This window comes from Gorilla gorilla, chromosome 2 (assembly GCF_029281585.2).
Source record: "Gorilla gorilla gorilla isolate KB3781 chromosome 2, NHGRI_mGorGor1-v2.1_pri, whole genome shotgun sequence".
NCBI classification, from domain to species: Eukaryota; Metazoa; Chordata; class Mammalia; order Primates; family Hominidae; genus Gorilla; species Gorilla gorilla.
The window spans coordinates 46047395-46055320 of NC_086017.1; the positions used below are offsets into that span (position 1 = coordinate 46047395).

Here is a 7926-nt window from a genome sequence, read left to right on the forward strand (position 1 = left end):
GATAAATGCTGTTTATTCAGGCCATCCCTGCAGGTTTCTCAAGGAGCTGTGTGGTGGAAAAGTTTGAGAAGCACTGAAGTAGGCCAACGCCTTCATTTTATAGATGAGGAAAATAAAGCCCAGATACGCTTTCTGTGGTTGCATATATCACTGATGGCAGATTTAGGTCACAGTTAGGTGGATGGAGGCCTTAGAGTTTGTGGTGAGCTTGGGTAAACCACATCATTTACTTCAATCTATAAAGAAGGCCATAGAGCCCAATATGCTCCTAAACATGAGAGATTCCACCCCGGGCCCCTGATACTCTTGGCTTAGTCCCTGTAGCCACACCACCACCTGTCTCACCAATCCCAATCACACAAAAGGCCAGTCCTGAGAAGGCTCCTCTTGTTAAAAGTGATCACTCATCTTTTCCATGGACCACCAGGACAAGCCCTTTAATTCTTACACCCATCACTGTCTAGGTCACTGCTGGTTGTCCAAACAACTCAAGTCATCCATTAGCACTAGGATATTTTCCTCACAGGACTCTGAACGTTCATAACCTAAGCCAAATTTTTACTCTTTACCAAGCTCCCAAGCCTTTCCATTATGCCTTCTGGAACACCTCACGTGGCATTGACAAAATTCCCAACTTCCTCAGCCTCTTTTTTATTGAATTTCCTTCACCTCCAGAGCTCATTGGCACCTGGCCCACCTCAAGGAGATTGTTTCTTTGGTAACCGTCTTAGTGATAGCTGCTTCTTTTGCTCACAACCCAAGTACTACAGGGCCTGGAAGAGGGTTAGCTGTTCTTAATGCTTATTGCTGGATTATTTATCCTCCCTTTTCACAAACCCCCCAAGGAAAATCTCTTTATTTAAAGAGATCTGATGGCACAGGCCATCAGACCATCCAATCCACCGCCCTTCTTTGTTGATTTTTCCTGATTTCTCATCACTCCCTATTCAGCTTTTAGAAATAGCATATTACCACTATTACTATTTCTGAGATTTCTATATCCCATTAAAGTGCAAGAAATCCATAAAATAAGAGAGAGAGAATGGGAAAAGTAGAATGGAGGATAAATAAAAGTAGAAAGTAATTTAACTGACATAATAGAGAAGACACAATAACATGTGAGCTGCTGGTGGTGGTTGGGTATGAATTGCCAAAAATAAGCAAGATAACTCTCGCCACAGCCCCATCTCACCCTCAGATACACACATATTTATTACATCAGGTACTTCTGAAGTCAGGAAAGTCAGATGGAACTGAAAAACAGAAAACGTACTTGAAAGTTTGATTAAGGAGCAGTGAGAAATCTAGATCTCCTTGTCTTTCCTAGAACCCCAAAGACCTGTCCCTTCTCCACTCTGGAAGAAGCCTGGATGTTTACTCTCCCAAGGTCTTAACTGAAAAAGCAATGGGCCTTGAGAATACGAGGTACAAGGAAGGCTGGGGGTGACGTTCCGATACTGAAAATAACGGATTAAGAGAAAATCTGTCTGCTGAAAATTGAGTCCCCAGCTCTCTCTCTCTATTCAAATCCTAAACCCCAAAGTCAGCTTTATAACAGCAAACTTGAATGGGAGATTAAAGAATCCAAGACTGACAGCAATTGACCTTTGGCAATCCCACAAATAAATGGCCTGGGTTTCCTTCTGATCAATCTACAATGAAGTGTATCAGTTGACAGGCACTACTGCCCCACCACCATCATGACTACCACACTGTATGCCCGCAGACAAAATCACATGGAGAGTTGCCAAATATCAACTTGATGTATGTTCCTAAGAGCCTAGGATGATTAAGCATTTGAGAAAGTATTTAACATGGAGGTCAGAGAAAAAATTCAAAAAACAGAGAAAAAAACAGAAGAAAAAGAGGCAATACTCCGAATAGAAGAAAACATAAGAAGAATTAATATCCGTAGGTGATAAAAAGCAAAAATATTGCTTTGATTATATTGCAAATGGTTGCAATAAGAGGAAGACTATGAGAAAAATAAAGAAATGTTAGAGATAAAAATAGTCCAGGCATGGTGGCTTATGCCTGTAATCCCAGCACTTTGGAAGGTGAAGGTGGGTGGATCACTTGAACCCAGGAGTTTGAGACCAGACTGGGTGACATGGAGAAACCCTGTCTCTACAAAAAAATACAAAATTAGCCAAGCATGGTGGCATATGCCTGTAGTCTTGGCTATTTGAGAGGCTCAGTTGGGAGGATCACTTGAGCCCAGGAGGTGGAGGTTGCAGTGAACCAAGATTGTGCCACTCCACTCCAACCTGGGCAACAGAGCAAGATCCTGTCAAAAAAAAAAAAGAAGAAAAAAGATATATTAGAGATAAAAATGATAATAACATAAATTAAAAAATGTCATGGGCATATGTAAAGATAAGTTAAGGAAGCCGAACATAAGAAAAAGTGATTACGTTCTTCTAGTATTTCTATGTCTGTTAAGGATATATAATGATGATTGTATACATACAATGCTATAGCAATAAACCACACACACATACACACACGGAAAGCATATAGTCAACTGAAGAGCAAACTCTGGATAATAATTAAAATTGGAAAATTATTAACTTACTCACTATGCTACTAATCCCATTTACATATCAAAATTTTATTTTTATGGAAATTTTTCTTTCCTTTTTCCAATTTTAGAATAATTTTTCTTTTGTTTTCTCCAATAACTTTAATACAAGTATAATAGGGTACAGTGTACAAGTGTACTTAGCACTTTGTAAATTGCATTTTTCATAGTTCTATGTTGATAGTAGAATAGTTATGGTAATAGCTTTGTAATCTACATGAGTTTTTCAATTTTCCTTTATAAACATGTGTAATCAAGGCAAAAGATGTTATTCTGCTGAATAATCAATAATAGCAATTCTATAGCTCTGTGCTGTGCACATTGGGTAAATATATACATAAAAACTTATTTTTATGTCAGGTTTCAGTATCTTGTGTCTGCTTGTCTTATTTAAGGGACAGATTTTTTAACTCAAAAACAATGTAAACAAATATTCATTTTTTATAAATATATTGTATTTCACTGTTCTTTACATAGCAGTTAGTTGCATTTTAAAAGAAATCGTGAGTATTGCTATTTATTTAATAATACAGTTAACAGAGCTAAGGAGGAAATTACAGCAATAATAAATGTGTTATCAGTGAAATAATTGCTCCATTGTGGCTTCCTCATTAAAGACCATAAGTCAATGAGCTGTGTGAAAGTTTGCCGCTGATTTTTTTCTGGGCACTGTATTTGCATGTTATATAAATGTCCTATTTGTACCATATGATTGCTAGAGACTCAATGAGCCATTTTAATGGCAAACAGTTAACACATTACTTTCTGTCCTTCTGTTTTACTCACGTGGTAATTGTAGAAAAAGTTTAGTTGCTCCAATGTTCTTTTAAATAATTAAATTGCTTGTTGGCTGCATTTTCCCCTTGATATAGTGAATGGTTGAAAATAATTCATCTTGAAATTGAGTAATAACCATGACTGTGTGTTACAGGAACATAACTAGTTTGGATTTTTTGAAAATGCTGTTTCAATTAGATTCAAATGGTAAATGGAGAAGTTTTATCGGCGTGAGACAAACATGCTCTACTACTACAACTTCTTACATTACGTTCTCAAATTTATTTTCTTCTAAGAATACCATTGGTTATTTCAGTGCTGAGATTCTTTGTTCAGGTATCGTATTTGAGCCAAAGTTTCTTTTGAGAATCAGCCTCTCATTGGCAAACAAGGCAGATACTGAATAACGTCCTGGAGGGCAGGGAAGCTGTCTGAGTCACTGCTGCATCACTTCAAGGTTGGGGCTCACGGCAGAGGTTTAACAAGTTCCAAGGAAATGACTAAGATTGGTATTCCTGAAACACAGCTTGTGACAGTCCACTGGGGCCCAGGTGGCTCTTCTGAGATGGCCTCATAGATTTAAGTTTTACACGGTCCATCAGAGCAAATAAGAGCGTATTCCTTATGTCTAACACCCTAAAGGATTTTCCTTCTCAAATCATCCTTTATATATTCATTCTTCTATCAAGTGTCAGTGACTTCTTATTACCACTTTTTTTAACAAAGTATGCTTATATTTGCCTTTTAAATAATCTGTATAAATTCAAGGAGTAAAAAGGCAGTTTTGTTATGTGAACATATTTATAGGCGAAATAGTGTACATTGTACCCATTAAGTAATTTCTCAACCCTCACCTATCTTCTCTCCTCTTAACCTTCTGAGTCTCCAATGACTATTATTCTACACTCTATGTCCACGTATCACTTTCTTTCTTATTTAAAAAAAACTTGTATTTTAGGTCTAGGGATATATGTGCAGGTTTGCTATATAGGTAAACTTGCATCATGGGTAGGGGGTATTGTTGTACAGATTATTTCGTTACCCAGGTAGTAAGCCTGGTACCCAATAGTTATTTTTTCTGATCCTCTCCCTCCTCCCATTCTTCACCCTCAACTAGGCCACTTTCTTTATATCTGGAATTCTTCTTGGGATCATAGGAAGACTAAACTCATTCATTCATCTACACATTCATTCAAAATTATTATTGAGTGCCCACTGTGCCAGGGACTATTCTAGGAGCTCAAAATTTGTTAGTAAACAAAGCCCCCTCACCAACCCATCCTGGTACTTACATTGTGGGACCCAAGACAAGAGTACAAATGAATACTATTTACCCTATGCCTAGATATTTAAAAGCCATTCATCAAGTTAACAAATGACTGAATAAAATGCATTTTCTCTTCCTACCCTAAAAAATATGCCTTTATGACTCTCAAGTTCAAGTTTAGAATTCTCAAACCCCATGAAATTTCCCACTAGAACATAAGGGTCTAATGAGGAGAGCCAGTCTTCAGTCCCTGGCTCCCAGCTGAGGCCTGGGTCTCCCTCCTCTCACTCTCTTCTCCCTTCTGCCCTGCAAAGGTCTTTCTGCATGTTTGTGTGAACACCTCTAACCCTGTCCAAGCTCTGTTTACACTTTCTGAGGACAACTCATGAGTATACGGATGAACTCAGAAAGGGACCCATGGAGACCCTGGAAGCAAGCTCAGGCTCACTTGAGAAAGGAATTCCAAGGTCCTCAGTATTCATAGTATGGACTATAAAAAGGGCTAAGCTCTCTGGGTGGACAGATCCTTCCTTTACTCCACCAGGGACCAGCATTCCAGGTCTTCTCCTCTAACTACAGCACTGTAAAGCCTGACTGGATAAACCTTAGAGGTAGACCAAGTAATAAAGAAAAGTTCGCCTAGCCTAGGGGATTTTCTTTTTTTTTTTTTATTTTATTATTATTATACTTTGAGTTTTAGGGTACATGTGCACAATGTGCAGGTTACTTACATATGTATACATGTGCCATGCTGGTGTGCCGCACCCATTAACTCGTCATTTAGCATTAGGTATATCTCCTAATGCTATCCCTCCCCCTTCCCCCCACCCCACAACAGTCCCCAGAGTGTGATGTTCCCCTTCCTGTGTCCATGTGTTCTCATTGTTCAATTCCCACCTATGAGTAAGAACATGCGGTGTTTGGTTTCTTGTTCTTGCGATAGTTTACTGAGAATGATGATTTCCAATTTCATCCATGTCCCTACAAAGGACATGAACTCATCATTTTTTATGGCTGCATAGTATTCCATGGTGTATATGTGCCACATTTTCTTAATCCAGTCTATCATTGTTGGACATTTGGGTTGGTTCCAAGTCTTTGCTATTGTGAATAGTGCCGCAATAAACATACGTGTGCATGTGTCTTTATAGCAGCATGATTTATAATCCTTTGGGTATATACCCAGTAATGGGATGGCTGGGTCAAATGGTATTTCTAGTTCTAGATCCCTGAGGAATCGCCACACTGACTTCCACAATGGTTGAACTAGTTTACAGTTCCACCAACAGTGTAAAAGTGTTCCTATTTCTCCACATCCTCTCCAGCACCTGTTGTTTCCTGACTTTTTAATGATTGCCATTCTAACTGGTGTGAGATGGTATCTCATTGTGGTTTTGATTTGCATTTCTCTGATGGCCAGTGATGGTGAGCATTTTTTCATGTGTTTTTTGGCTGCATAAATGTCTTCTTTTGAGAAGTGTCTGTTCATGTCCTTGGCCCACTTTTTGATGAGGTTGTTTGTTTTTTTCTTGTAAATTTGTTTGAGTTCATTGTAGATTCTGGATATTAACCCTTTGTCAGATGAGTAGGTTGCGAAAATTTTCTCCCATTCTGTAGGTTGCCTGTTCACCCTGATGGTAGTTTCTTTTGCTGTGCAGAAGCTCTTTAGTTTAATTAGATCCCATTTGTCAATTTTGGCTTTTGTTGCCATTGCTTTTGGTGTTTTAGACATGAAGTCCTTGCCCACGCCTATGTCCTGAATGGTAATGCCTAGGTTTTCTTCTAGGGTTTTTATGGTTTTAGGTCTAACGTTTAAGTCTTTAATCCATCTTGAATTAATTTTTGTATAAGGTGTAAGGAAGGGATCCAGTTTCAGCTTTCTACATATGGCTAGCCAGCTTTCCCAGCACCATTTATTAAATAGGGAATCCTTTCTCCATTGCTTGTTTTTCTCAGGTTTCTCTAGGGAATTTTTCTTTACCAATCTTGCAGATTTTGCCTTTTCTACACTGCCAGTGAAACCATCTGAACAGAAAGTTTTCTTTTTCAGGACTTTCTGATTTTTCTGTTTACTAGTAATGCAATTTCTTCAATAGAAATGGTTTAATATATAAGTTACACACACATATACTTACTAATTATATATTATATATATTTTTTCAGTGAGTTCAGCAGTTTGTGGCTTTTAAGGAATCTCTATTTCATCTAAATTGTCAAATTTATATGATTAGACTTATTTATAATATTTTCTTATCATCCTTTTAATGTCCATGAGGTCTCTAGTGATATCCTACTTCACACATAAGCAGGGCTTTTGTGAGATTTCTGCAGGACTTCTCTGCAAGTCTGTGAGTAAGTTGTGAAGGAAGATTCAGATCTTCCTTCTTGTACACAGTAAATAACACATGGTAAATATCTCCAATGCTGGGAGCAGGCACAGCAACTGCCAAGCACCTACTACAAATAGGTAGTATCACATTAGATGTAGAACTGTAGCACAAGATCAATCTGCAGGTGGACATATACTTTTCCATGGTTCTTTACAAGGCATGTTGAGCATCTTTAATGAGTTTGTCAACTTCTGTCAATAATACCATTTTAAAATATCTGACAGTTTGTTTCAAGTTGCTGTGACTGAGCCACTGTTTTCAACATCTTCTGAATTACTACCTCATCATATTTCCAGCATCACTAGGATTAACTTCAAGGTGGTAATTACTTGCAATGGTGCTAATTTCAAATTTTTTAGATGGAGTCCTGATGGTCTGATATTTAATTCTCAATTTTTCCACTCCAACACCATAAAGTTGATGTAGAACACACATAGCACTTGTCTTTTTTCCAGAACCTGATGGTCCATACACTTAAAGGTGAGGAAACTCACCACCCTGCACCAGGTTGTATAGCTGGGCTGCCTGCTCCCTGTGATACTCCATCCATCCCAAGGATTAGGGCTGGTACTTGTCCACCCAGAGGCTCATGAAAGCTTGAGTTCCTGGGGTCTGATAAATGAAAGTCCCACATACATGTCTGTCTTTTTAATAATAACCATTCCGGCCAGTGTGAGATGGTATCTCATTGTGGTTTTGATTTGCATTTCTGAAGAGAGAAAACTTAATGCTACTTTGGTACATGAAGTTTGTATTCTGAAGTCAACTTTAACTCCACAGAGTTACAATATATTTGTAATATCTCGTATCTGCCTGCCCTGAAAGGTGAGACTGTTGACTTAAAGGGCACTTCTGGCCAAGTGTGGTGGCTCACGCCTGTAATCCCAGCACTTTGGGAGGCCGAGGCAGGC

General features: G+C 38.4%; 1 pseudogene; it reads right to left on the bottom strand.

The window, feature by feature from the left end:
• Positions 1-6904: 6904 nt before the first annotated feature.
• LOC101144657 (replication factor C subunit 3-like) lies at positions 6905-7606 on the bottom strand (annotated as a pseudogene).
• Positions 7607-7926: the final 320 nt, after the last annotated feature.